At 38.4% G+C, this 23,856-nt stretch overlaps 1 protein-coding gene and 1 pseudogene across 1 annotated transcript in view; both read right to left on the reverse strand.

Annotated features, from left to right (window-relative positions):
• Nucleotides 1-4,340, reverse strand: part of TXLNB (taxilin beta) — an 81,198-nt gene extending 76,858 nt beyond the window's left edge. The window contains exon 1 of the mRNA XM_043963514.1: nucleotides 4,172-4,340. The gene's annotated coding sequence lies outside the window, so the exon portion shown is untranslated. The remainder of the gene's footprint in view (nucleotides 1-4,171) is intronic.
• Nucleotides 4,341-12,901: 8,561 nt separating this feature from the next.
• Nucleotides 12,902-13,216, reverse strand: LOC122726430 (annotated as a pseudogene).
• Nucleotides 13,217-23,856: the final 10,640 nt, after the last annotated feature.

Here is a 23,856-nt window from a genome sequence, read left to right on the forward strand (position 1 = left end):
AGCGATTTCAGGTGAGAATAGGTAAGAAGAATGAGAAACATATTATAAGATATGGAGCAGAAATAAGTATAAGAGAATCCCCAAATTGTTATGTTACATAGAATTCATGCCTATTATTGATAACTTATCAATGCCCCACCCCTTACCAAGGTGAATAAGAGAAGATCAACAACTGTTGCCCTATGTGGTTACTTCTCCTATATAAAATTTTTATGAGAATCATCTGCAATGACATTCTTAATGAGACAGGGAACAAGTAAGCTATTATAACAAATATTCTATAGTAGACACCATCTACAATAATAACAAATGTTAGTTGAGGCATAAAACAAGGAACTGTATGCTCTCCAAGGGAGGTCATCCCTGTGATGGTAGAGACTGAACACAGAGCTCTAAGAATAACATTGTGATTACTTCATTAAGTCCCATAACATCACAGACTCCTGGAGGGAATCTGTAATCACTCAAAAGAGTTTGTCCTATTCATCAGTGCAGGAAAGGATAAGTGGATGAAGAAAGTTTATTGAGCTGATTCATATGCATTTGGATGGACATCTTATGCAGCTTATCCATGTGTATGTGTGAGTATCTATCTCGGTCTCTATCTACATCTACATATATACATATATATGCATCTATATCTATATCATCTACATATCTGGGATAGAGAGTTTGAATGGACAAAGCAGGCCCAGAATGTTAAAGTGGAGAAGGAGAGAAAGCTGGACTGCTTTGGGGCAGCTATAAAACTCTTTTACTAACTTCAAGCGTCTCATGAAAATAAAGTCTAATTCTTTCAATACTAACATTTACTGGCTAGAGCAATAAGACGTGGAACATCATTACCTACAGAGAACTAAAGATGTGACTTGCATAGAGAGCAATGGAGAAGCGCATAGTGACTATAAGCAGGCTGCAACCAATGGGAAAACCCAAGAAAGAAGAGTGAAGGAAGTCATGAAGAAATTCTATGACAGAAAGAGAAATGGGTTGATCACTTGACAAGATTGAGATATGACAAGTAGGCAGCCAAAGCATTTCATGGGTACTTCGCAATGTTGGGAGGAAGTGAGGAAGCATTCCAGCACATTGGATGGATCCCTATGGTGAACTTTTAGGAGAATATAGATAAGAATCACACACAGGTTGGGAAGGCAAGGATGGATTGAAATCTGCAACACTGGAGAGAACTTTCAAATTGATGAGACCACCAATCCATCTGAATTTTTGAACATGACACCGTTAGATGTATAAATTATAGAACTCATCCAACTCTCTCTCTCTCCCTCTCTCTATTTTTTTCTCTCTGTGTATGTGTGGGCATGTGTCTTTCTGTTTTTATGCATATAAATACACGTACCTTGGATATCCAGTACAAATGAACAAGGAGTTGGGCTTAAAATTAAACAGGAGAATGAGAATTAGCTGGATCTTCTTTGGGCAATTGTGATGCTCCCTTAAGTACCCTAAAATTTTTCCCAGAAACTTAACACTATTTTTTTTCAATACCAATATTCCACCAGGTTACATGGTGGCAAGACATTGAATACTACAGATCGTGAAGAATTAAGAATGAGTATCACTCAAGAAACAATGGAGAGTCACATGAGTATGTATGTATGCATATAAGCATATATGTGTGGGGCAGCTAGATGATGCAGTGGATAAAGCACCGGCCCTGGATTCAGGAGGACATGAGTTCAAATCTGGCCTCAGACACTTGACACTTACTAGCTGTGTGACCTTGGGCAAGTCACTTAACCCTCATTGCCCCCCCCCCAAAAAAAAAGCATGTATGTGTGTGTGCAGATTATAACACATAGGACTTAAAAAGCCACAAAGAAAAACTGGAGTAAAAGATGACAAAAATATATGATAGAAAGAAGAGAGATGTGCTGGTCATGTGGTGAGATCAAGGGATAACTGGCACTCTGTGTATTCCATTGGTATTCTTATGATATGAGGAGAAAGTGAAGGCCTTTTGCACAATGGGAGCACTCCCCTATTGGCAAACTTTGGGGAGAACATGGTCAAGAATTACATAGATGAGCAGGCATAGAGGATTTGTAATTTGCATCATTGGAAAGAACATCCACACTGATGTTACTATGGATGCATTTGAGTGAATATCAAGTAAGATGATTGAGTCTGATATCATAGGTACATTAGATATTGTTTTAAAGAACTTACTTTACTTCAAAGAACAGGAGCATTACCCATCATGCTCTTTTGGAAACAAATTGGAACCCTCAATTTAAGTAGATTTTATAAACAAAGATATTTGTTGTTTTACATTCTACCCAACAGCTAGAAACCTGAGAGCACAGTGGTTTAAAGGAAAAAACTCTGAATTTGCAGTCAGGAGTGACTCAAGTTCTATTCCTGACAGAAGACCCAAGTCTTGGCTTTCTGCCTGTGATATTTACTAACTGTGTGACCGTAGGAAAGTTAACTTCTCTCAGTCTCAGTTTCTGAGCCTGCAAAAAAAGGACTAATAATAACATAATATTTGTAATAATAATGATAATTATTAATCATAATGGTAAGTACTGACCTTATAAGGTTGCTATGGGGATCAAATGATGTAAAAAGAACTTTATAACTCATAAAGTTTTATATAGATATTGGCTTTTATTATTTGAATCATTGGGTAAAGATCAGTCCTGTTAAGCCTTGGAGTATGGTGTTTTCTCCAGCTGTGTCCTGTCAAGTACTGCAGATTAAATAATACTGGCACCTGTTACATACACTTTATTAAACTGTAATAACTTTAACCTAAGCCAGCATTTAGGCCCTTGTTGACATCAGTTCTGTCAATATCCAGAGATCCATTTTTCAGTTGAATATTTAACAATAAAGTTGGTTACTCTCTTTTCATAAAAAAGGCCCCATTTGGGGCTCTTACTGTTTTGCTAATGATGGTATGTTGAGTGGAATAAAATAAATATAGGTGCTTTATGGGATTGCTGCAGGATCTCTTGCACTTCCTCTCACCAATGTATTCAATGCCAAGATCTTAACAAGAAACAGAAAATGTTTCTCAGTGTAGACAGGGCCCTCTCTCCTCCCCCTCCAAAGGCAAAGAATTTAACAATGCAACTTGCCAACATCAGCTAAATACTAACAAAAAGTAAATTCTCCTCTCTTTATTCCATTTCTGTCCAGCCAGCCTTCTCTCACTCAGTTTGATAAAGCACCTCTTCACCTTCTTAATCACAGGCATTTTAACTTGACCCCCAGAGGGTACACACATGCATCTATATATAGCTTTTGCCTCTCCCCACACCATGAGGCAGAAAGACACATGGCACCCTCTGTCCAGCCAGAAGTTTATTTTAAGCTCTTCTAAAAGGAGGTTTGGTATTTAGTTAACACTTTATCCTTGAAAACCTCAGAAGGAGAACTTTATTTTTAAAAATTAAGTTCCAAATGGGAAGAATTAACAAGTTTAAATATGTACATTAACCATGATTAGGTAAAACACTCATATACATTTCTGTGTACTTTAAAGAGGTCCTCTTTGGTTGAAATCAGACCCAAATTTACTCAGACTCTACAAACAATAAATATAAATAGTTTCTTGTGCACACAGGGTCTGGGTTTGGGCCAATGGAACTTGTATGTAAATTTGTCTTGTACTTTTCAGGTGTGAAGATTGCTCTAATTTCATATAAAAAATCTATTGTAAGCCCTTTGGATTTTCACATTTTATTTGCTTTTAAATAGGAATAATGAGTCACTGAACACTCATGGACTCTCATTTCCTACAAGTAGGATGACAACAGCAGGAAGAAACCTAGGTTAGGAAAATTTCTGGGTTTTTTAATTGTTCCTTTCTTAGCAAATATTGATCTTCTAATCAATTGCTAGTGGAAAAATAGGTAGTATTGCACAACTTTCTCTTGTATAAGCTCTATTATGTCAATGATTTTTTTCTTTCTTCAGAGTCAAAACTTTTTATTGCCAATTTTGGCAAAAGATTATAGGACACCCCCCACCACCACCACCACCATGCCTTTCTGAGGAGCATTAAACACAAATAAAACAATGGAAAGGACTTCAGCAGTGAACTGTCAATCTCCAAGTTGAGCTGTTTGGGCAATGCACACCTCCCCCCATCCCCAACCGCACAACTTTTCAGGTTGTTTGAAAAAATGTTTGTTGAACTTACCAGTAGGCGAGGAACAAAGCAAAGAGAGGAAGAGAGCCAGAGGAAGGAGGTAGTTAAAAAACAAAACAAAAATCCCCCAAACGAACTAACAACAGGTCAGGGCAGGAACCACAGCAGGACACTCACCCCTGTTCCTGCTGGAGAGAGATGGAAAGAGAGAGACACATGCACGCACACATACAGGCAGTGAGAGATGAGGAGGGGGGACGGACCAAGGGACTGAAGCCTGGATGACATATATAGTAAGGGATAAATACTATGCAAAATATAAGTGTGATACCTCATGGGGGGTGGCTCAGTGATAATTGGCAGCTTTGGGGGCTTAACAGTTTCTTCCATTTTATTTTTTTTTCCTAAGGAAAAATGGGGACAACCAGAGACACCCTTTCCCCCATTGCATTGAAGCCTAGAAATACTGACAACCAGAGAGGCTTTATTTTAGGTCAGTTAGTTTTTTTTACCCTGGAGGGCTTTTCATTCGGGTGTTCAGGGTTTCTCAGTTCTTGAAGTGTTTCCGGTGTGGTTCATGATTTTCTCTTCCTTTTCCTTCTCATGCTAGCTTAATTAATTAGTCTTATTTTGTTCCTGGGTATGTGGCATCAGGTTGCTTACAGAGAAAATGGGTGGGGAGGGGAGGGAGAGATATATTAGCTTGAAAAAATGTAAGAATTGAAACACATTTTTTACAGTGTAATTGACACCATTTATTTGTAAGCCTTGAAACAATCAAACAAAAACATGGAATAGGAAAGTTTATTGAACTGATATGTAATTTTATCTATTGTATATTTCTTCCATGATGGCCTAGCCTCCTCTTTCCCTTATTATTGGTATTCTAACATGCCCTCGGAGAAAATACCCATAGTGGTGGTGATTGAAGATATTGCTAATAAATTTTTTTCAATAAATATTCCTTAAAGTCTTGAGTTCCAAATTTTATCCCTCTTTCCCTCCCTCCCTTTCCCCCTCCCTGAGGCAACCAGATATAGGTTTTTCCTGTGCAATATTGCTAATATTTTAACAGTGTAGTAAGGTGTCACAGAATTCCAACTCTACAACTTTCTGTCATGATTCTACACTAGCATGTAAAAAAGATGCCAATTTCTAGTGGATCATTGTTACAACACAGTACTGAATGACATAGGAAATAGTGAGGTATCCTAAACATTGGAAACATTTTTATTAGACTTGAAATAGACTTTCTATATTGAGACTTTTAGAAATTGCTTACATAATTAATAATTAGTTATTGTAGCATCTGGAAAGGAGCAGTGGGGGCCGGGGGATTCTGTTCTTTTTTGGAACTGAAAGACATGGATTTGGGCTCTAGCCCGAACTTGTAATTAGTTCTGACTCTGCACAACTTTTAGGAGTCTCTGTTTCCTCAAATGTAAAATGAGGTCAATAATAACCTAACTGGGTTGTTATGAGGAAAGTGCTTTTTCTATCTTAAGGTGCTATACCCTGAGTGATTATTATTTCTCTAAATTGAATCATCTACAAAAATGTACATGCATTTACTTAGATGACTGCTAGTGTTAAAAATGTTCAATAATTGCTGATATAACTAGTGTTGGATTGGATACCTCTACAATCTATTCTCTACATTGTTGTTCTAGAAATGGGATCATAGAACTTAAAGCTAGAAAATTACCTTCAATATCATCTTGCCCAACCTACCACTTTCTTGATGATGGGAGGGCACTTGTCCAAAGTCACACAAGTAGTAAATGAGAAAGGGAATTTGAACCCTTGTACTCTGGCTCCAAATTCAATCATCTTTCCACTTATCACACTTACTACTCTTTTTAAGCCTTTCTCTATTTCTCCTTTGGAGACAACTTTTAGTGAGCCTTGGGAGAAGCGAAAGTTTCCTAGTATAAATGCAATTCATGGATTTCCAAAAAAAATACACGTTTGAAAGTCTGATTGCTTTTCCAATCTTTGCTATTGCCACTGCTTTGTTAAATTAGTTAGCAATCCAGATTAGGTTAAGAAGATTACTAAAGTGTGAACACCTGTCTGATGCTATAATCTTGCAAATATAGCCTTATGTCAGCTCAGCTGATAAATGTTATTTTAAACAGATAGTTTACCTCAAAATATAATTTGCCTGATGACCTAGAAACTCTGAGTAATCTACTCTAAATGCTTAATCATTGGGGGGGGGAGCTTTTCTGAATTTGTTTTATTTTTAAGTTAACTTGCTTGTCTTAGTGAGGAATGTAACTCACAAACTCTTGCTGTGTCCTATGTGGAAAGGGGCACCTGGAGAGTTTTTTCTGGACTTCCAGTTGAATGCCCTTTGAATTTCAGGGATCCCTGGAGAAAAAATTGAGTCCCTTGTGTTGTTGCAGAGGCTCTGAAGAATTTGACAGCATTAAACCCACTCTCTGAGTGTAGACCTACAGAATAGGGGGAGCTTAGTTTGAGAGGAAAAGAGCAAAGTACCCTAACCTCTCTCCAGCTGTTTTGCAGATAAGTCAAATTACTTTGGTTTCTCACCTGAAGTTGAGAGGGAGACTATCCACTAACTTAAAATCATCAATTTCTTCAGTATAATTTGAGAAGATCCATACGGACCAGATTTCCTTCTGAGACAGGAAGCTAATTTTCTGAGTGAAAAGGGTAGCTGGTGAGCAGGCACCTGCTCACAGTGTATTGAGACAATATCCTCCCATGAAAGAGCCTTCCAGCCTGCTTATGGAAAGGTAAGGTAATTTGTAATGGAGGGGCCTTTGTAGCATGCCCAGACATTCTGTGACTGATTCTGGGCTGCTTATCCTGTGATGAAAAGGAGCCTTTTTGATTAGCTGTGAATTGGAAGTATTCCAACAGGCCCTATTAGATTGCCATAGTTAGTTTCATCCTCTTTACTTCCTGGGTATGAACCAGTGAGGAGTCAAGAACAGCTGAGGGGCAGCTAGGTGGCACAGTGGATAGAGCACTGGCCCTGGAGTCAGGAGTACCTGAGTTCAAATACGGCCTCAGACATTTGACACTTACTAGCTGTGTGACCCTGGGCAAGTCACTTAACCCCAATTGCTTCAAAAAAAAAAAAAGAACAGTTGAAAGTCATCAGTGAAGACAAAGAGATCTCAGGTCTTTATTTCCCCACTGGGTCACAGTAATATGCCCTAGCAGCTCATGGCTCTGCTGGTGCTTTTTGTTTGTTGGTTGGTTGGTTGGTTGGTTTCTACTGGGCTGATATCTTCAACTGTAGGTGAAGGAGTATTGGAAACAGCCCTGACATTGTGGACTTCAAAAGGTTAGAATTATGAGTCCTCAGAGGTCTGGTAGTTAGAGTCCCTGCCACACCAGTAGCAAGACCCCTAAAGAACAATAAAACTTTTTAATACCCACCATGTGCAAAAGAAAGCTGAGATAGAATGGTAAATGAAATTTTTTTTCTTGAATTAAAACTTGAATTCTTGAATATTCAAAATAAAGGAATAAAAAGTATAGAAACATACCTAGTATTAGGTTATCTACTAAAGCTTCTTAATAGACTTGCTTTGTCATTAAAGTAGTAAGAATAAATAATGCATATTAATGTTATGATTCTTTGTTAAGTTCTTGAAAGTACTTTGTTTTCCACAAAGGCAAACCTTAACCCCTCTTAATGATTCCAAACCCCAAATTCATGGAGTCTGAATTGATCAGGTTTTATTATCATGAATTCCCGAGAGTTCATTTTAGGAGTGAGAGAGACTTCAAGGATAAAATCTGTTTCGATGAGGGTGTGATTGATTTTCCATGATTATGAAAGGTCTTCTTTGAATAACTGTTACAGTGTCTAGGAGAGATACAAGATGACTTTGTGATGTGTTGGCAGGGTTTTTTTTTTTCTTTCACTTCAACTGACCTATAGATGGAAAATGGTTGTTTCCATCTGTCATTGCTGCTAGCTCCCCCAGTACTGTGGCTGGTGATATACCCTGCTGGGGAAATTCATTGTTTAGAAAAATGGAAGCTAATAATTGTTTTTACATTTATTTGAATTACCCATGGCTAAGGTATGAAGACGTTTCTATTCTCAAAGCCTCATTTGTTAGCCACTTGCCCAAGAGAATTCCAGGCTGAGATCAATGATTTTCTGGTTGCTGTGTAGACCAGCATCCCCTAACTTCTACTTCCAAAGTTGTGGTATGTGTATGCATATGTGTGTGCACACATGTGTATTGTGTATATGGGTATGTATGCATGCATATGTATGTGGGTGTAGGTGTATGCACGTGTGTTCACACATACATACCTATGCAGGTATGCATATATGCATATACAAGCATATGTGCACACAAGCATGTGTGCACATACACATGCACACATGTGCATGTATGCAATGTGTGCCCACATATATACATATATATGCATACATGCCTACATAGTTTTCTAGATTCTCTAAGACCATGCCAGTGAAATACAGGTTTTGCCATATCCTAACAAGCTCAAAAGGCTTTGAGTGCATGTCGAGGTTTGTGTTTTTTGTGTAATGAAGAGTGGAGACTTATCATTGCTATGCATTAGAGATGCATAGAGAATCTGGAATGGTTCTATCATACTAGAGCTTCTCAATACAGCAGGGATAAGGTGTAGAATGATTGCACAAATACTTCAAGACAGTATTGCACTTAGCCCAAGTATTTAAGCATTTAGCTTGAACTGAACAGAGGAAGATAGCTTTGGTTATTTTTAAGAGGCTGGCCATGTTGTCTGCATGTTCTGGGTAGTTTGGAGCTGAGGAGAGAGTGAAGGAAAAAACAGCTCAAGTCAGAAACACTGGATGTGTGTCCCTCATATGCAGCATTTACATATGCCCCAAGTTGCCTTCCCTTTAGGAGTGAAGGGGTTTCATTAGTGAAGCATAAGGGACTTTGTGGAATATAAGCATCTTGAAAGCAAGAACTGTTCACTTTTGTCCTTTGCCAGAGGAGACACTTTAATGCTTAGTGATTTGAATTGAATTGTGTTGATTATGCCCTTGAAATGCTACTTGTTGCCTGGGAGGGGTATATTTGTACTAGGGGAAAGGCTGTGATGACTAGAAGTGTTGAGGTCAGCATGTTCCTTCCTGAAAATACTCCCTGTGAGCCATTCCCTTGCCCTAGGGATCTATCAGTGTCAGTAGTCCCAGGATCCTGGCTGCCAGAAATCAAGCATGCCAGGATGACACCTGGCATTGTTGCAAAGGTGGGAACATCCTTCCTGAATGCTTTGTTGTGCTATAAATATATTTCAGTTAGGAAAATTTCCAAAGTGTGAACTGTGTTGCTCTCTCTGGAATCTACAAATGAACTATTATGACTTTCCTCTTCATTTTCAACTTAAAGCCCTGTTGATAATCTTTGCAAGTCTATAATACAGCTAATATATTTTACTGTGTCTCATTATGTGCACTCTACCCTTGGTCAAAGCTATTCCCAAATTTCAAGCTGGGGTCCAGGCATCCCAAGTCCATATTTTAATTTCTAGCTCCTATTCATTTCCCAAATCCACACTTCTCGGGGCCAGCTAGGTAGCACAGTGGATAAAGCACTGGCCTTGGAGTCAGGAGGACCTGAGTTCAAATTTGACCTCAGACACTTGACACTTACTAGCTGTGTGACCCTGGGCAAGTCCTTAACCCTCATTGCCCTGCAAAAACAAAACAAAACAAAAACAAAAAACCAAAACAAAACAAAACAAAAACAACAACCAAATCCACTCTTCTTTTTAAAACAATTATTTATTTATTTGTTTGGTTATTTTTGCAGGGCAATGAGGGTTAAGTGACTTGCCCAGGGTCACACAGCTAGTAAGTGTCAAGTGTCTAAGGCTGAATTTGAACTCAGGGTCTCCTGAATCCAGGTCCGGTGCTTTATCCACTGTGTCACCTAGCTGCCCCCTCCACTCTTCTTTGACGCCAAATAGTGGCTATATATGTGTGTATATGTGGAGAGAGAGGGAGAGAGAGAGAGAGAGAGAGAGAGAGAGAGAGAGAGAGAGAGGTGTGAGTGAGTTCTGGACTTACCACAGGGGTGTTATAAGGCTCAAATCACATAATGGGTGTAAAGCATTTTGCGAAACTTAAAACATTATGTAAATGCTGGTTATTATTATTATTATTAATTATTAACCTTCAGTAACCAGGCCTTCCTTCCAGTGATATCATTCCCTCAGCTTTCTACTGCAATCCTATTGATTTCCAGCAATGCTTATTGAGCAATAAATGGGTGTGCTAGCAAATGTTTAACAACTGGGGTGTGTGTAGGGGAAGTGTGCATGAATATTTTAAAATTTAATCTGCATTATTAGCACTTTCTTAAGGCTATCAACAAAACAATAAATCAGGCCCCTTTGTAATGATTGCTGATTTCTAAGGTGTAAGTGGTCACACTGGAAATTTAACAATGTACTCTCTAGAGCTGCTCAGGGTCAGCTCCTACACACCTTTGACCTACCAGCTGTGATAGAGGTAATAGAGGAACACGATGCATATTAACTTGATCAGTATACTTAATTTTATTTGGTTTGGAAAAGCAATCCGGACTGCAACTGATGCTACTCATGCTCACTAAGTCACTACCCTAACCTCAGCTGCCCCTCAAATGCAGGGTGACTGACTAGTAGTCTAGATGGAACTCAGCCAGTACTGTGACTCGTACTTCCTGGTTGAAAACAGTGATCCAAAGAAACTATTTATCATAAAAGTATTTTATAATTTTCTACTTACATGTAGAGATCATTTTGAACATTTGTTTTTATTTTTTGTTTATTTTTTTTGTGAGGCAATTGGGGTTAAGTGATTTGCCCAAGGTCACACAGCTAGTAAGTGTTAAGTGTCTGAGGCCAGATTTGAACTCAGGTCCTCCTGACTCCAGGGCTGGTTCTCTATCCACTGCGCCACCTAGCTGCCCCAAACATTTGTTTTTATAAGATTTCTAGTTCCAAATTTTCCTCCCTCTCTCCCTTTCCTCCCCTCTCCCCAAGACAGCAAGCAGTCTGATATAGGTTACATATGTACAATCACATTGAACATATTTCTTCTGCATTAGTCATGTCGTGAAAGAAGAATCAGAACAAAAGGGAAAAGTACCGAGAAACTATTTAAGAAAAATTGTAACTTGCATGTTGGAAATCTTTCCTTTCATATACCTGGGGATCAATGATCTGTGGCAAAAGTGGTGACCTAAAGAAAATCATTGTCATCCTGAATAAAGTAAAGAAAATAGGTATGTGGGAGGTGCTGAAAATGTCACTTGGTATTGGTGGAACTTGCCTAGATGGCTGAATCATTTGCATGGGCTGGGATGCAAGTTAAAAGCAGGCAGAACATATTGATGTGGATAGTCTGGGTGGCAGGAATAAGATGAGTATTGATAAGATGATGATGTGAGAGCAAGCTATGGAAGAAGAGTACAAAGACAATGAGTGATAAAGTCCATCATTTAAAAAACTGACAACTCTGGCATGTTAATTGATCTTGTAATTAGCAAAAAAAACCCCCACAAAACAGATAAACAGTGAGCTAATTTGATTTTTAAAAAGAAGAAAATGAAATTGTTCATATCAAATAAGAAAATAAATAATTCATAATAACTGACAAGGAAATAAAGGAAGTGATCAAACTATTTTGTCCAGTATACGCTAACAAAACTAATTCCTGGGAAATAGATGAATACTTATGAAAGCATACAATAGCTAAATTAACAAAAGAAAAAGAAATAGAATAAGCAATATATGAAATCCCAGAGAAAAAACTCTGGAACTGGATGGGTTTACAAGTGAATTCTATCAAACATGCAGAGAACCAGCATTTACTGGGACCCTTCCTACTTCTCTCTGATACAAATATGTTCTTGATATCTAAACCAGGGAGAGAGAAAGCAGAGGAAAAAATACTGTAGACTAATGAACATTGATCCAATATTTTGAAATATTAGCAAAATTACTTCCACCAGTGTCCTAAAGTGTAAAGATTGAGAAACTAGGAGCAGCTAGGTGACGCAGTGGATAAAGCACTGGCCCTGGATTCAGGAGGACCTGAGTTCAAATCCGACCTCAGATACTTGGCACTAGCTGTGTGACCCTGGGCAAGTCACTTAATCCCAATTGCTTCAAAAAAAAAAAAAAGGTAATAGGAAGCCATTGATTATTTTTGACACTTAGTAGCTGTGTGACCCTGGGCAAGTCCCTTAACCCCAATTGCCTCACACACACACACACACACACACACACACACACACACACAAATTGAGAAACTACATTCAAATCTTAGATGTGCCACTTACTACCTTTGCACCTTGAGCAGGCATTTCATCCTTCTGGGCCTTAGTTTGCTCCTCTGTAAAATGGTAGTTTGATTAGATGTTCTTTGAAGTCTTCAGACTCTAAATTCTACCATTCTAAGAATTTACACTCCCTTTCACACCACCATGAAACACTTAGTAGAACCTAAACAATAATAATGCTAGTTTATTTAACTCTCATGTCCCCAAATACTTCAAAGTATCCTTGTTTTTATCCCCATAAGATTCTTTTTTTTCTGTTTTGTAATTTTATTAGAAAAAAATACATCCAAAAAAAAAAAAAAAAAGAAATCTCTTCTCTCCCAGCCAGCGAGTTGTAATGAGGGAAGGTTACTGAGTCCTTTCAGAAAAGGAAGGTTTTTCCCTGCCGAACTGAAACCTCCTAGCCCTCTTCAACAGAACTGCCGAGAAGCCACCAGGTCTGTGTGGATGAAGCCAGGGGCTATCCGTCCTGCTGCTGGATGAAAGGGTTTGGAATGGCCTCTATGCCATCCTGCAGGCAAATGAACACTACTGAGGTCCCTGTGCAGACCACCAGGCCCAGCTGATGAGTGTCTTCAGTGAGCTTGTACTGGTCATCGGGATCTCTCATATATTCAATGGTGCCATCAATTACCAGATTCAGCGGAGGGTCAAATCCTTTTAAGATTCCACTGGCCTCTCAGCCTCCTTGGAACTTCACGTGGATGGTCTTATCGATGTACTTGGACAGGTCTAAGATATTCTCCTTCTCCTCCTCCTCCTTCTTTCTTCTTCTTTCTTCTTCTTTCTTCTTCTTCTTCTCCACCATGTTGCAGCCGTCGGGGTCCCCCATAAGATTCTTATGAGAAAGCCTGACTGCCTTTCAGATTGGGAAGCTAAATTAAAAATGATTCAAATCACTTGTCTGACATTAGACCAGTTAATTACAGAGTAAAGACAAGAATACAGGTTTTCTAGCTACCAGAATAACAAGCTTGTCACTTAGCTGAATGCTTGGTTTGGAATCAGTTCATAAGTTCTTTTCAGAAAATGAGATCCCAAATTGGAGGTTAACTTATACTTGGAATAACACAGGGTTTTTCTTTTGGGGGATTGCAAATTTGTTATCCTGAAGAAAATGTTATTGTTCTCTATATCTTTGAATGCTAGAAGAGAGAGTAAATTACCTCATAAAATTCACTATCTTTGCATTCTCAGGATGAGGCCTGCATTGTGTATAATTATCTGTTATTCATATTTTTTCCCACAGAGCAAGACTCAAATGAATGAAATAATGGAGAAGTGAATATTTGGATACAAAGCTCATACAAATAGAATATTTGTCATATCCCCAGAGAAAAGTGAGAGCTTGAGATTCTGTTTAAATAGCTTATGTTACTAAAAATGTGAAGGGCAAAAGATGGGTATTCCAGACAAGGAAATTGGAGACTCTGCAAGAGAACAAAATAACTGAGAGAGGAAAAAGAATGTGTATGGAGATGAATAAAATGTATGCAGACTCTCTTTCTATTCCACATAATTCCTTGTAGCACTGAAGGCAAGCCACTTTATCAGGAGACCAGCAACAGGGGGAAGGGGGAGACCTGTAGAAAGAGAAAATTTATTGAGAGCTAAGGCTACAAGAAATTAGATTTTAACAAATAAGAAATAGATCTTAGGAAGTGACTGGGAATAATGAATGACATGCATTAGATTCAGAGAAAAAATCCCAAAATTAAATGTTTAATAGAACAACCTCATTAAGCTGGCATTAAATTATGATAAAGGATATATAATTTGACACTACTAATGTCTCAGTGTCAAGTAGATATCCTACTGTAAGTTAATAATATATTGTTACTTAATAAATATTAATTTAGTCCCTTTCAAGAGTTCTTTATGCCAATGAAATATATACACACATGTATATGTGTTCATATATGGATATGTGTGTGTGAATGTATACACATACATATAAATTATATATGTCCATATCTGTGTGTGTATTCTGTCTTTCTATCTATATGTCTATCCAGACATACAGGGCAGCTAGGTGGCTCAATAGATAAAACACTAGGAGCAGCTAGGTGGCACAGTGGATAGAGCATCGGCCCTGGAGTCAGGAGTACCTGAGTTCAAATCTGGCTTCAGACACTTAACACTTATTAGCTGTGTGACCCTGGGCAAGTCACTTAACCCCAATTGCCTCACTAAAAACAAAAAAAAACAAATAAAACACTGGACTTGGAGTAAAAAAGAACAGAGTTCAAATACAGCCTCAGACACTTACTAGCTATGTGACCCTGGGCAAGGCATGACTGAAATGACTGAACAATATCCACATATACATGTATATATTCATATTGTATATGCATATATAAAATGGTTGGTATATGAATACACTACATATTAGCAGAGTAATTTCATTCAGTTCCCTATAACCAGCTCCATATTCATATCTATGTATGGATGTATATAATACATCATATATTATATATGCATTATATATAAAATATATATATGTGAGTGTGACTATTTGTCTAGATTTAGACAAAAACCTAGAATTCAGGCCTGGCATGTTTTCCTAATGGTGGGGAGAAGGCTTACTTGATGTCTAGTACCTGTGTAAGGGGTGGAGTTGGTGTCAGACCTTGGAAGAGGAGAGATTTTTTTTTTCTTTTCTGTCTTCCTCTCTCCTAGAGAGGGTATTTATGATCCCAGGCTTTCTTCAGAGAGAGGTCCTGTAGGAAGAGAAAGACTTTGGGAAGAAAGACATGTAGAGAAGCTGGTGTCTTGAACATATCCTTTGTTTGCCAGCTGAGTCACTAGAGATATCGGGGAACTTACCTTTGAGTCATTTCAGGGACTCTCTCTTTTGGTCTCCCAGTACTAGAATTCATTCACTTTGTATTGTCTAATCTTTATAACTTTTCTAATTTCTGTTTGCTATCAGCTTGGATCAAAGAGTTTATTCTCTGTTTACCATCATGATGGTCTTTGTTTAACTATCACAGTGGGAAGGGAGTCAATTCTTTAAATATAACTTTGATTACTCCTTCCCCAGTAAGGGATAGCAACCGGGAAAATGGCTTGAATCTAAAACAATTTCCCCTAGACTAGTAATATTTAGGGGTCAGAAATATATAATTTAGTCTTTTATACTTTCTCTGAAGAGAGCAGAGTCAGACAGCCCCATGATCTCAATCTCCTGCTCCACTCAAGGCAATAATCAAGGTCTCCCTTGGAGGCTTGTGAGAGAGATTCCAGAGATATCCCTCCCTTTGAGTTGCATTTAGATATACCTATGTACTGGATACTGGTAGAGCAGTGGATAGAGTGCTGGACTTGCACTCAGAAAGACTCTTCTTCCTGAATTCAAATCCGATTTCAGACACTCAGTAACTGCGGGACCACACTCAGTAGCTGCGGGACCCTGGGCAAGTCACTATCTGCCCCAGTTTCCTCATTTGTAAAATGAGCTGGAGAAGGAAATGGCAAACCACTCCAGTATCTCTGCCAAGATAACCTCAAAAAGGGATCATGAAGAGTCAGCCATGACTAAAAAATGATTAAAGAACAATGTGCATAGACACTTAAGCCACATTGGCAACATATATACCCTACATACATAGACCCAAACAAACATATTTCATTAGTAATAGGAACTCTCAATGAATTAATGGTGGGGATTTTTCTACTGATATGCATTAGTAAAGAAAATTTCTTCATTAGAATGTCCCTATACCTAATAGTTCAGTTTGGTTATAAGGCATATTTTGAAATTTGAAGGGACTTTAATTTAGTTGTATTACCAATGTGGGAGTCGCTGCTGAAGATGTACAGTCAGATCAGTTCTTTATTAAAGCCAATATTAAAGTCAATATCACATTAGAAGTTATAAAGATAAAACACATGTAATTAAAACAACTATAATCTGATCTATTCAAATAAGTTATTGATGTTGAGGGATATGTAATACATAAAGGAGCAGGTATCAGCAGAGAAGAATGTCTCTTCTTACAGAGTGTAACTGATGTAAAGAAATCACCACAAAAAAGAAAAGAGGAGCCTAGGAACTCCCTCAGACATAAAACACTTTATCTCTCAAGCAGATAGACATGGTTGCCAAGTACAACATGGGGTTACAATATAGATTCATTTTTTTAAAAAGACTTTACAGATAAGAATGATGGAAGATTATGAAGAGTGATGCTTCATTTTTTAAAAGTGAGAAGTAGAGGAAGGAAAGAAAAAAGAATTTACAGAAAGCAAAGTATGAAATCTAATTCAGATCATTTGAATATGAACAATAAGACAGAAAGTAGGACAACAAAGAGGAAAAATGGAAAAGCTTTCCCAGAATTTCTGTAGCAAATTATTTTTTTCATCAATTGCAGTGTAGTGTCTACATTTGGACTCTAACATTTCAGTCCCTAATATGGTATGTGAAGAAGTAGAAATGGTACTAAAGAAAATGAAGGTATGAAAAACAGCTGATATTCATCTTTCTTTTCTTTTTGCAAACAGATCTAGACTGCTTGCTTTATTGTGAGGGCAATATGCCCTGCAACTTCATAGAGTAAGTTTTGCTTACCAAAATACCCAAATATTTGACTTTCTTTGCAATTTTTCTAACAGTTTACTTGTCATGTCAAGTGAGTTTTCAGTTCTACTTGCATTGCCTTTGCTGTGGGAGGAATTCATCAGGGGAATTTTGGGTACCCTTTGAATTAAGGACGCAGAGAAAATTTTCCTGGACTTATAAAGGTTTATTGTCTATCATAAAGGCTAGAGAAATTTTGGAGTGCCTGGTGTAGAAAAACACACTTAGAAAAAAATTGTCCAAACATCCTTTGGATGACCTTAGGTGCTGAGGAAATCATGGAAGCGTTTTCACCCAGGACATTTGGTTTCCTAGTCAACCTCAGGTTTGAAATCTCTGTGGGGAGAGATCCATGTAGTCTAGATTGCTCTGTATGGATAAGGTTTCCAATTGAGACATGAAAGTTAATTTTCTTTGCTTCTTTATTTTCTTCTTCTTTTTTTTTTTTTTTGGATTGTGAGTTGAAGAAGGCCAGTCTAGCATTGAGTCAGGCACTTGTTCAGTACTAAGCAAGCAATAATCTTTAATAGACTTTGTGAAATGTTTGTTGAATATGAAAAAAAAGTTATATTTGGGGATAATTATGATTTTTGCCTGTATATGTGGAACTACATAAAACCATGCCACATTGACTATTTTGAGAATCTTTTAAAAAAACCCAACACCAATCTAAGAATTATCAACATCTTTGTGTTTTCCTACCACTATCATTTCTCCACATCCTTTCCCTTCCCTATAACCCTCCCCATAATAAAGAAAGCTCAAGCAACACTGACAAGTTCAGCAACTGTGTTTATCTATATCTGTCATCTTTAGCATCTATAATCATTTAAACTTGATCAGCATTATTCTTATTTTGAGTTGTTGCCTTTCTGCATTGTTTTTATTTACATTATTGTAGTCACCATTTGTATTATTTTGCTCTGCATTTATTTTTTTTAAATATTCCCTAGGGGCAGTTAGATGGTGCAGTGGATAGAGCATGGGCCCTGGAGTCAGGAGGACCTGAGTTCAAATCCGGCCTCAGACACTTAACACTTACTAGCTGTGTGACCCTGGGCAAGTCACTTAACCCCAATTGCCTCACTTAAAAAAAAATATTCCCTCATTTCCCTGAACTCTTCTTATTTATTATTTGTTTGGCTGCAATACCATTCCATTATATTTGTCTTATTGCAGGTACATATTAGCCCTAAATATGTTGATTAGCTAGAGAAATTGAATAGATGAAGCAAAAAATTAGGGACATTTCCCCCCCTAAACAAATATACTTAGTAAGAATAAATAGGTGTAGCTTCAAGATCACCACCTATGAATAACAGCAATAGTTTGTATGGGAATAAACAGTTCATCAAAGCAGGCCTCAATGTATCTAGTCCATTACCATTCCGGATCTCTTAGTCACAGAGAGATCATGCATTTTAAGACACAAATGCCATTCAACCCCTTCATACTCAAGATCTGGACAAAACAAATAATGCCTAAGACATTCCACCCCTTGGCCGGGTACTTGTCATGGCCACATTAGGGCCAACACCATACTTTATGCCTAAGAGTAAATAATATAATACTTAATCCTAAGCACTAACAAACAAAATACCTAAAGGAGTATATTACTTAAGGGGCACTTCCAAAAAAGTTTTTAAAAAGCAATAAAAACCAAAATCTCAACTATATTCCAAGTTAAAACATTTGTTTTATTGCCAAATCATAACCTGGCCAGAAGGTCTCATTTTTAGATGGCAGTCAATAAAATATATCACTGAAGATAGTGACTAGAAACAAAATGCAGGCAAAAATCATCAGCGGAATAAGAAGCTGAGGGTTTATAATCTTCATTGTTTGCAAGCTATCTTTTGGCCTGAGATAACATCTCCCCTGTCTTGCTCAGCTACCCGTCCTATATGCCCTAGTTCCTTACCTAGTACCTTTTCCTCGAAGAGGTAAGTGAAACCACACCCTCCGATCCAGAGTAACAATCCCCAAATTTCTTAAGGGCCCTATTGTCTATCTGACTTTTAAACCCATGGATTTGGCAAAAGGAATAATTGGTCGATGTACCTTTCTTATGTGTTCTTACCACCCCTCATATTTCTTCTTCTTCCTCTTCTTCCTCTTCTTCCTCTTCTTCTTCTTCTTCTTCTTCTTCTTCTTCTTCTTCTTTTTTGGTGAGGCAATTGGAGTTCAGTGACTTGCTCAGGGTCACACAGCTAGTGTCTGAGGCCGGATTTGAAATTGGGACCTCCTGACTCCAGGGCCGGTGCTTTATCCACTGTGCCACCTAGCTGCCCCCATATTGCTTCTTTATGACTGGGGCCCACTATCTCTCTTGCCACTGCCAAACCCTCATTGGCGTTCAGGGATATTATTTACTCACACCACTCTAGGAAATAGATGAGCTTGAGATTGAGGATAACATCCTTCATTGTCCAGGAGGCAGAGCCCCTTAAAGAAAATGACAGATGGAGAGTCAAAAGGAAAGAGTCAATCCACATTGTTATTCCACGTAGGTGAGAGTATATCTGTTTGTTAGTTGTACTAATATGATACAACCCAATATGAATTGGAGAACTGATATAGTCCAACCTAATTTGCATTAGCACTGCTACTGATCCTGACCCCACAAGTTATCCCCATCGATGATCCAAATGTTGAGCCTCTAGTCTCCTTCCTACTCAGTAAGTCCCATAGAAACAGCCTCCTAAGAAGCCTCTTTAGTTCCCTGATCCTTTGGGTTCTCAAGAGAGATGGAGTTGAGCCCCATGGAGTAGGAGCAAGGGATACCACACCCATAATGGGTTAAGCTGTTTGCAAGCCAAGCATTATAATGGCAGAGAAAGGGACTCACTGGGAATATTACCTTTAATGAGATCAGTAACATTTTCATGGTGGATGCGGGCATCAGTGGGCCCAGGCTTAACACATTCCTGGGCCCTCTCTGTTCATTATATTAAAATTCACATTTTCTAGTGGAAAGTTCCAGTTCAATAGCTAGAACTGGAAGCAACCCCCATAAAACCAAGAAATCTATTCCCACTATACACTCAGGCTGATTTGTAACTATAGTAGAATGATGAGCTTTTAAGAACTCAGATTTAGAGCTAGAAGGGGCCTTAAAGGTGATTGGGTCACAACTGGAGAATCTGAGGCACAGTAAAGTTCAATGATTTATCCATAGTCATGCATCTAGTAAGTGTCTCCAGTTCCAGTGACCTATCCATTGTGCTATGCTGCCTTTCATATGTAATGTCATTTTTATATTACTCTACCTTTACTGAGTCAGTGGTTTTTGTTCCCCGTATAGTGATCTCCCCATAACCTCCTCTCTCTAGATATTCCATGTCTAACTCAAGTGGGGACCCTAGGGATAATGGTGACCTCATTTCTGGTATCCAATAGATCCCTAAATATCTGAACCCATCATCTATCTAATAGAATTAACAACCCTGGCATAAGGTCTCTCAGTCACTCTTGTTCCTATACAAGTACTAAACAACTTTGGAGAGCTTGGCCTCACCCCTGACAATCTTTAAATCACATAAGGTTGTGGTACAAGGGAATCATTGGAAGAGCATTAAAGTCTCCTTTGCTTGTTCTTTCTTCTTTCATTGTTATTAATCCTAACCCTAACCCAATCAGGATGCTAATCCTAATTGGTTGCCAATCTCTCTCATTAACTCCATGTTTTGATAACTGGATGCATGGCCTCCTCCTAGACAAAGCTTCCTGTCTTAACCCTTCAGAGTAGATCACAAGAGAAGGCAGCACTACTGGTGTCTCCTTAACGAGGAGGTCCAACCTTTGCTCAAATTTCAAAGGCATAGCCTGAAATGTAACAAACAAAAGTCCCATAGTAAGCAATTACTTCCAGGTAGGAGGAGCACCTTCTAAGAGCTTTCAGCTCTAATGGCCTTTGAAACAGGCTGTTTGTAAGGGGACTGGAGTTTCTTTAGTATCAGCTATTAAGTATCATATGGCTAATCAAGAACTCCCAGCTCTTTTAGATAATGAGTATTTATTTTAGGCTGCTTGAACAGGTCAGGAAGGGAATTCATCCTCAGAGAGCTAAACCTGCTTTATTCCCACCTGAGCCCACTGAAACAGAGATGTAGATCACCTATCCCAACTGTATAGGGTATCAGAATGGCCTTGCAACAGGGATCTCAGTTAATTCCCTGAAGTTATGAAATTTGTCATCAGGAAATAAATCAGAACTGACTTCTTTTCCCCACAAATGAATCAGCCATTCCCTTAAAGCCTCCTTTTCCTTCTGGTAATATTTAGTCAGTAAACACCTTATTTCCTACCCTGAATACTCCCTAATTTATTCCAATTCACAAGCCCATAAGAGAACACTATCTCATGATGGTGACTGAGTATAGCCTCCAGTTCCCAGTCTATGGGAAAGGCCAGGGCTGGGACCAAGATGAAGGGGAAATACCAACCTGAGGGGAATCTTCCTCACTCCAGCCCCTACCTTTTCCCCAAATTTTATCTCTAATAGCACAAATTTCCTGGAACAACAAGGTTAGGTTAGGGTCATGATCAGATGCCCCATGCAGTGCTACCTAGGGGAAAATGTTGGCCCTGTCACCTTCAACTGGGCTATCACAAAGTCTATCAATTGGCCCTCTGCCTTTTGTGCATGTGCAACTATCCTGGCCTCACTTAATTTCACTTTTGTTAGCTTTGAGGCCAATTTTTAAATAATTAACAACAGCCAGAGAGTAATAAAGTGGAAAGTGTTTTTACCCCTCATTACCTCTCCTGCCAAATTCAGCTTGTCAATCCCTCTGGGTCTACAGGGGTTGCAGACTTTCCATGAATAGAATTCATCTCACAGAGCCCTTAATTCCCATGCCATCCAATAACAGGGAATAATAGCACCCCTGAAATTAAAGGACCCTATCCTTTCTTCTTTCACAACTGCCATTCCCTCTCCTAGCTAAAAAACCACCAGATGCTGCCCGTTACACCTTATATCCTTGTCCAAGTATACATCTGCCTCAAATGAAAGCTTGTAATATGGAGACATTGAATAGATGAAGCAGATAATTTTTTAAAAAACAAAACCAAATCTTTACACTAAATGTAAACACTGGAAATATGGTGCAGGTGCAGTTTTCTGGTCCCCATCTATGGGAACACCACCAGGTCAATAACAGAAAAAGTCTATATAGCAATATGCAGTTTATTAAATCCAAAAAACTTTCTTCCCTTCTTGATACCAGTTTATATAAGATTCCCTCTAAAGCAGACGAGAGTGTGTTTAGCTTATTCTCATTGTGGGTCTTGATTAAGGATTAAAACATCAACACCCATGGGGGCAGCTAGGTGGTACAGCGGATAAAGCACCGGCCCTGGATTCAGGAGTGCCTGAGTTCAAATCCGGCCTCAGACACTTGACACTTACTAGCTGTGTGACTCTGGGCAAGTCACTTAACCCTCATTGCCCAGCAAAAAAACCAAAAAACCCCCAAAAAACATCAATACCCTGCAACATAATCCATATTTTAAGGCCTAAGGCCTAGGTGAAACAAAAAAAAATACCTAAGACAACATTCATATTCCACGATTTATTCAACCATTCTCTTAATCAACGGGCACCTTTGGCTTACACTCTCAGTAGGGGAATTGCTAGATCAAAGAACATGAACAATGTAGTAGGATTCATCATGGGTCCTCTGGAATTTTGGTTGGTCATTGTATCAAACATAGGTTTTTGATCTCTCAAATAAATTGTTATTCAGGTTCTGCTCACTTCACTTGGAATCAATTCATAAAAATCTTACCAGATTTCTCTGAAACTGTTTCTTTTATTTAAAAAATATTTTTATGGAGCAATAACAGTCTGTGACATTCATATAAAACTTGCTGAGCCGTTCTGTGATTAATGGGCACTCCTTAGTTTCCAGGTGGGGCTATAACAAAAAGAACTTCTATGGACTTTTTTATACATATAAATCCTTTTTTTTCTTTTGGATTTCTTTGAAATATATATATATATATGTTCAACATATGCTTAAATATGTACATGTTGTTTCTCCTGAGAGAATGTAAGCTCCCTGAGAGCTGGAATTGTTTACTTGCTTATACCTACCCACTTAGTGCCTAATATAGTGTCTGGCACTTAGAAGTGCTTGATAAATGCTTGATGTTTAATTGATTCATGTGGGAGTAGACCATAGCTAATATTGCTAGCTGCAAGTTATAGGTAAGAAATGGCATAAAAGATAGAATCAAGAGGCCTTCTAGGTGGTGCAGTGGATAAAGCACCGGCCCTGGATTCAGGAGGACCTGAGTTCAAATGTGACCTCAGACACTTGACACTTACTAGCTGTGTGACCCTGGGCAAGTCACTTAACCCTCATTGCCCTGCCAAAAAAAAAAAAAGATATAATCAAGGAAATGTATGCCCAGAAAAGGAGTGAGATTAGTCATGTAGTGAGGGTGAGGGTGAGGGTTAAAACATAGTTTGTAGTATTATAAATCTAAAGCTAGGGGACTAAATGTCCTACCAGTGAGGTTCCTGTGTTTTCTGCTGGTACTCATGAAATGTTAAGAAACACAGAAGACTCCCATTCAACATTGGGTGAGCTACATAAGAAGAATTTATGGAAGTATTTGAACAAGAGTCCCATGGGAAGGGAAGCCATACATGGATTTTGACTTGCAGCAGTAGAGGGTAACTATATTATTGAATCACAGATCCATTGAGGAGAAGGAAGAAGATGGGAAGGAGAAAGAGAAAAAAAGAGATGATTATAATGATGATGACAATAATGATAAAGGATGAGAACGAGATGATAATTATAATAATTTAAGATCAGACT

This window comes from Dromiciops gliroides, chromosome 4, assembly GCF_019393635.1.
Source record: "Dromiciops gliroides isolate mDroGli1 chromosome 4, mDroGli1.pri, whole genome shotgun sequence".
NCBI classification, from domain to species: Eukaryota; Metazoa; Chordata; class Mammalia; order Microbiotheria; family Microbiotheriidae; genus Dromiciops; species Dromiciops gliroides.